At 49.7% G+C, this 7315-nt stretch overlaps 1 non-coding gene across 1 annotated transcript; it reads left to right on the top strand.

Moving 5' to 3' along the window:
• The first annotated feature begins 743 nt into the window (after positions 1-743).
• LOC147736987 (U6 spliceosomal RNA) lies at positions 744-850 on the top strand. Its single transcript, XR_015300365.1, has one exon. It is a non-coding gene; the product is annotated as a U6 spliceosomal RNA (small nuclear RNA).
• The last annotated feature ends 6465 nt before the right edge of the window (positions 851-7315 follow it).

Raw genomic sequence — 7315 nt, 5'->3', positions numbered from 1 at the left:
GGACCGGGTTCTACTCCTCCTTCCGGGTCCTTATTGCCCGTCTTTCGCGTGGCCTTTCGGTCTGCTGTACGCGTCTCCCCCGTGCCCTCTGAGATCGCGGGTCCTCGGCTGGATGCGCTTGGGCAGGGCCGGGGTGCTCATGGGCGCTCGGCTCAGCTGCACATGGCCTTATTTTGGAACGTTGCAGTGGTGTGGTGCCTGGCACCCGCGCGTGGTTGCCACGCAAGTCGTGGTGCGTTCCTGTTTTTGGTTCCCGGCGGGGTCCGCCGCCCCGGGTACCCTCTCCTATGGCGAGCTGGCGGTTCGAGCCTCCTGACCGGTCCCGGATCCTCCCTGGCCATGGTTGGATCCCCCGCTCTCGGCATCGGTGTTGTGCCGGCTCTTGTCGGCTGGCCTGCCTCCTTCGGCGGGCCCGGTTCGTGTGCGGATGCTCGGGGTTGTGGCTTGCTACGGGGTTCCCGCAGGTCTTCCACGTGCTCTGCCTGTGCCCGGCGCTGGGCGCCCTTCTCGCGTTGGCGCGGTGGGCTTGGTGCTGTCCCCGCCTCCGTGGTCCCCTTGCGGGTCTTGGTTTTCCGGTGTGAGGGGTGTTCCTGGAACGTGGCCCCTGCTTGCCGGTGGGCCCGGTGGGCGGCCTTGCGGGCCTTCCACAGTCCGGGTTCGACGGCCTGGTTTCCTTGGTGGCTCGCTTGGCTCCGATGTTGTTTATCCTTCGCCCACGGGCACTCTGCCGGTCTCCCCCTTGGGTGCTCGCTTCGGCTGCACATATACTAATATTGGAACGTTCCTGAGGAAATTTGCGGGGCCCCTGCGCAAGGGTGGCTCGCAAATTCGTGAGGCGTTCCTCAGGAGTTTTCTCTCTCGTTCTACGAGCTCTTCGGGGTCCGCCCTTTTGGGCCCCGGCCCTCGGTGGCTTTGCGGTGCCTCGCCTTTCCGGTGGTTTTTCCCTGGTGGCGATGGTGTCTGCGGGGCGGATGGGCGTGCGGGGGTCGTTCCTCCGCTCCCCGCCCTTCTTGCGGGTTTTGCCGGACGGGGTTGTTCCTCCGGCATGTCCCCCGTGTCCTTCCCGGGGTTCCTGACCTGGGGCCTCGGACTCCGGTGGTATCTCTACCGCTTTTCCCGGCCAACGAGGTTCCTCCCTTGTCCATGCTGGTTGTTCGGCGTGCTGTTTTGGCTTCTCTTGGCCGCACGTCTTTCCTTTCCCGGTGGGATGACCTGTGTTATGCCTTTTGGCCCGGTTCGTTCGGGCCGCTAGCCCTCGTTCCTCCTTGGTTCGCGGGCTTACACAGGCTGGCATCCTTCCCTACGCTTCGCTGGGTTCGGTGGATCCGGCGGGGGCCCAGGGTCGGTCCGCGAGGTGTGGCTCTGTTCCCGGGGCCCCCTTAGTGGGTGTCTCCTCTGTGGAGTTTTATCTGGCTTGGGCGTGGACGTCCCCCGCCTGGTACGTGGGTCTCTAGCAGTCCCGGGGGGGACTTCGCTGGGGCCGTTCTGAGTGCTGGAGCTGCGACTCCTGGTTGGCCTCCTTTTCCTGGAGGTCTTGATTTCAGGTTTCCTGTGATCCCTGTTTTCTTGTCAGTTGTTATACTTCAACCTTGGGTTGGTTTCTCTGCATCACCGTGTGGTGTTGTTGTTTGGGTGGTCAATGAAGCCTTGTTGGCTTGGGTATTGGCTCACTTTGTAACTCAGGGGGCGAGGAAGACTAACGAGGAGGTAATGCCCCGGTTACTTACCGGTAATCTTCATTACTCCGAGTATAGTCTTCCTCGCCACATGAGTTCCCTCCCCCCCTCCCTGTCTGGCTATCGGCTTCATTGTTTGCTTGGTAGATCAGGCTGATTGGTTGGGCCGGCCCGCCTCTTATAGAGGTCAGGTGGGACTGGTCGGCCATGTTGGGAGGGGGTGGGAGGTGGTTTCTTTTTAGCTTTGGAGGGTTCTGTTGTGGAGCTAAAGCTCACTTTGTAACTCATGTGGCGAGGAAGACTATACTCGGAGTAATGAAGATTACCGGTAAGTAACCGGGGCATTAACGGCACTCACCCAACAATGGTGTGCCCCTTGGTGTGTAATCAGTCAGCACCACACAGCTTGGTAAGGCTTAAGTAGTTCAGATGTGCTCCATCTGCACTGTGAATGCAGAGGAAAAATAGCCATAAATGCCATACATTAAAAACCAGCCATACACATATGCCAATTATTACTCTAGAAAGATACTATTAAACAGAATGCACAACCGCAATGTTAATTTGCGGCGTGTGAGTAGTACACTTAAGAACCAGCCATATATACATGGCAATCATTGCTCTAGAAAGATACTATTAATCAAAATGCACAACCTCAATGTTAATTCACGGCGTTTGAGTAGTGTATACGCATCTTCTATTGCTTAACCTAGAATGATACATAAAAGACATAACAGCAAATGTTGTAGCGACCACAACATAGACCAACATTCTCTCTATCAGCTTCATTTATACCAAAAATACGAGTGTTACTCACCCATGATTAAAGTCACTTGCATTACTCCGGTAGTAGATTTTAAAATGATGTGGCTGTAATTCAGTTCAACAAGCTTTATTCGAATTCAGTGAAAAATTCATAAAAGCATACAGAATAAAAAACACAGTAAAAGCATACATCAGTTATAATCATTACAAAGTCACTATCTGTGCAAAATTAACAGCAAATCATTAAACCAATAAAATCATTTTTACAATTCATCGTATACAATCCCTAGCAGCTTTGTTACAAGGCGTGATCGTAACAATTTCAATTAGTTCAGTAGTTTTAAGAAGATAGGGTATTTTTACATGTTATGGTGGCACGTTTAAAAATAAGGCAGATATCCTTCAGAGGATATAAAGGAGAAAAATACATAAGCTGTTCCTTTGGTAAAGACGATCCATGGACTTAATGTGAGTCATTATCAATTTCGGTTACTTACGAGAACCATTCTTTAAACGGTTTTAATAAGTCAGGGAACCAGGTCTATGCCTTAGAATAAAGGAAATCGGTTAAGGGTGGGTATATGCTTGCTAGCTCCAGGACCACTACTACCCGTCCCAAAGTTATTTTATTTGTATGGTCTTGCATGGGAGATGTATGTAGTCCTTGGGTAAAAGTCATGCAATTCCCATATTCCGATTGAACCATCACCCATTTGTGGCTGCCAACTTCGGAGGTGTTGGATGACTCGAGGGTCCCTAAAGTTGACCAGAACCAGGTCTCCCGGTATGTCCTTGGGGATAGATCCCGACCACCCTACCCTTCTAACATTTAAGATCGTTCCATCGATATTGGGTGGTAGGGGTCTATTCTTTGTCAACCAGAAAGACACCTTGTTTGCCAGGTCTACTGATCTTTCGATTTTGTTATTCCTGAGCTTGGGGACGCCCGAGAGGATGGATACAAAGGGTGCTGCCTCCGGTGGTAAATCTATATGTTTAGCCCTTCTTTGCATGTTACCATAGTTTTGGAACTTCCCCTTTTTCGGCGTGAGTGGTTTAATCTGCCCGTCTCTAGATGCAGGATTCTGGAATATTGGGGGGTTTGATGTGACTATTGTGTTAGATGTATTAGGGGCAAATGCATGAGTTCGTATAATATTTCTATTTACAGGGAGGATGGGGATATCAGTAGTCACCAGGGTCTCAACTCGATTCTTGTTTTCAATACTTTTTATAATTGTTAGGTTAGACCTAGTGTTTTCCTCTATGGAACAGAGCTTTTCCCCTATGGCCTCAATTCTTTTTACCAGTGGGGAAATCAAAGACCTGACCAAGAGTTCAATATGGGCCAATAGTTCAGGTGGTGTGGTCAGCTCCAGATTTGGACGTACCTCAGATGTTTTTAGGGTGTTGTTAATGCCTAAAAGGGGGCTTTGGTGCAATCTTTGTATTTTAGCTAATCTTCCCCTCTGTTTAAGCCCTTTGCGCTTTCTATTTGGATAGGGTACTTGAACATTTACTGGTTGTTGTGTAAAGTCTGTGGGTGTTGGTAGAGAAGGAGTACCAGGATTGCTTAAGTTTAATTGTAATGTGGTAACAGAATGGGGGCTAGTATTTCGCAATGCACCTACAGGAGCGTTTGTTAATTTATTCCCGATTTCGACGTTGGTATACCCAGTCTTACAGAGCAGATTAAGTTCATCCAGTAAAGAAAAATTTTGTGTTTGGTCTAGTGACTCCATAGCTGAGTGGTTGCTGGGTGTGGGTTCTATACAGAGACTCTTTTCTGCTCTTTCAATAACGGACTCGATAGCCGATGTGGTCCTAATTAAATAATTGTCCAATGTCCCTTTCCGTTGCCCCCCCTGGTGGATGTTATTCGTGCGAAACCCATTATCTGTCATAGTATGGATAGTTTTATGAAGATATAAATATATGACAGAGGGGTAAGCAAAAACGCATGTACACCAATGTTCTGGCAACAGGGAGGTAAAAGGGTAAACTAGTAGAGGATGCCGAAGATAGTTTAATGACAATCACATTAATGGATTTGTTAGTACAATGTTACCTCACATTGAGCGGGGGGCAAAAATTGAATGGGGGTGGCCCATCCCGTCCTCCTCGTGCCTCTGAGGGCCACAGAGGGCCCGCCCTTTGCCCGGCGTCCGCGCGCGTCCGCGACGCGGAGGGAGCTTCCTCAATTTGAGCGCCTCTGGGCGCGCTGGTCCTCGCGATGCGTGGGTGGAACCGGATCTTTACCCAAGGTTTGCTGGGAGCTGTAGTTCCCCCCAGCTGCGGCCGTGGAGCTGGAAACAACGGTGGCAGGGGGAACGAGCAGCGTCAGGGCCCCAGCAGCAGGTGAGGGAAAGTGCGTGTGCCTGCTCCCCTCCTGAGGTAATATGAATTCTTATGGTCAATTGTGTCCCCTATCGTAGACCCCAACGGCTCCATGTACGTGTTTCTAGTACATGTAAGTTCCCTCCACAACCAGCTATGAAGACGCAAATACATTTGCGTCCAACGTTAACATGTCCTCTTTCAGATGCACCATGAATGGGTCCGATATTCAGTTCCTAAGTGTGCCTTGCCAACGTCTTTACATGGTGAACTTTCACGTTTTTCTGGCCATGGCGAGTTGGGCCTTGTTTTCTGCCATTCAAGCTTTCTCCTGCCTTCTGCCTCTGGAAGCTACAGCCTGGACTCGCATCTGTATCCATGACCTTTCACTTACTCCCTGCGCGGCTAGCGGTGCCTGGCTCAGCCTGCCGGCCTGCCAAGACTGTATTCAGCCTTCAAGTTATCTGCTCCGCTCCTCGAAAAATGCATTCCTGTCTAGTAGTTTAGGTAAACATCCTTCCCAGCTGCAGAGCAAAGGGCCCGGCCTTTCTGTCTCCATGCAAGTAATTCATAGCCTCCGTTACCATGGTAGGCCCATGGCCCCCTTGCTTTACACGTAGACACGCAGTCGCATATGCACACATTAGCAGTCAGTATAGAATAGCCTCTGCCCGAGAGACCTTTCCTTCTAGATAATACAGTTCCTCAAATACAAGATATTAGATATGATTTGGGATTAGGTTGTTCTGACACTCCAGACTTCTGTCTCCACATGTAGGGCTAAATGTCAGGTCCCCTTCACCCTCCAGTTGCACGTCAATCATACGTCATGCTGCTGCGCGCGCATCTCTGCCACATGTTTTTGCTGACTCTGCAGGATCCTTCTAGGGATCCACCCACTTATGACACCTTTATGTGACGTTTCTAGCACACACCTCCGTGTACGCCCTAGTGCACGCCTACTGTTACGTATTTCTGTTCTTATCTCGTTTCTCTCAGCTGTTACGCCTTCTGCATTCAATATTACTGTATGAAATGACTATATATATGATTTCCTAATAATAAATCATTGTACATGTCCATTGCAATTCCTACCCTGAACCCTCGTGGTGATAGGCAATTGTACCTGGTTCGAACCAATTCCTTTTTAAGGAATAAAACCCCTTTTAAACCTCAGATGCCACGGACTCTGCCTTCTTATTTTGACTGAGTTATTCTTATTGAACTTTACCGCATAAATTCCGCATAGGTAATTAAAATTTACCACATAATTGGCGCCCGAATAGGGACTCCTCCCCCACCCCACGCGCCGGAGGTGCGTTGCAGGCCCGGTCCCCTGCCACAGCGCTGACGGACAACTACGCGTACCCGCAGGATTTCCTGTATCTCCCTCAGGCCAACGGAGGTGACTGAGGCTGCGATCGACACCCAGACGAGGCGGTGAGGAGTGCGGAGGATCCCGACCAGAGCCTAGCTGAGAGAGCAAAGTCCGAGGTATCCGGAGGCCCACCAGTTCCGAAGTTCCGAAGTGCTTACGTCACGAGTCGAGTCCAGTCGAGTCCAGTCCAATGTCGAGTTTCCGAGGCCTTCTGTTCCGTGCTTCCCGGTGAGTACCGTTGCTGGGGACGCATCTAGACGAGCGCATTAATTTGTGCCGGTCAAGACGGGTTTGGGTACGCAGACCCGGTCTTCACTGTTTAGCGGTGTATCTGTACTGTTTAGCAGTATATCCAGTATGATATTAGCTAGTTTTATTCTAATCATTATTGTTCGTTCTGAAATGTTTTAGTATGTATTAATGTCGTGGTATGAGTGATTGTTCGATCTGCATTATTGTGTTTACTGTATTAGTTGTGTTCAAACTCGAGTAAGTATCAAGTCCAGAGTAGCACGGCTGAAACATGCCGCTGTTCTCCAAACTAAGACAGATAGGAACTAGAAAAGGGATTCTAGAAGAAGCAGTGCCCGTTCCAACTAGGGACACTCCAGGGCACTTTATGTACCACAAGCACGGCCTAGATGCTGTATTATATCTCAATTTGTGGGTAGACTATACTAAGGATCTGGCAGAAAATCAAAGATGGCCCGCTACCGGGACATGGGATGCCGAGTGCATCATGAGAGTAGAAGAAGCATTATGGAAAAAGAAAGCCAGACAGTCACAGAAGGACGCCATTGAACTATGGCGTAAAGAATCGCACAGGCGCACAGAGAAAGCACTCAAAAAAGCAGAGAAACATAAAGAGGATTCAGACAAAGCCCAAGAAAACGTATTAGTTGAGGAGGGGATACGAGTAAAAGCAGAACAAGTAGACCGACAACGAAACACTCTTATGAACGGTATGTATCCTCTACTGACCGAGGGTTTACCTAAGGCCACTCCAGAAATACCGAAGGATCTGCCCCCTCCACTGCTCCCGACTAAAGTACATCAAAAGACCACAAAAGACATATTCCTTTCTTCCTATTCAGACGACGTAGCTCCCGCATATGTAAATAGACGTGTTCAAGCACCACCCGCTGATGGTACTCCACCC

Source organism: Lissotriton vulgaris, chromosome 1_1 (assembly GCF_964263255.1).
Source record: "Lissotriton vulgaris chromosome 1_1, aLisVul1.2, whole genome shotgun sequence".
NCBI lineage: Eukaryota > Metazoa > Chordata > Amphibia > Caudata > Salamandridae > Lissotriton > Lissotriton vulgaris.
Note: the sequence above shows the minus strand (reverse complement) of the source record. Positions and strands in the feature narration are given on the sequence as shown.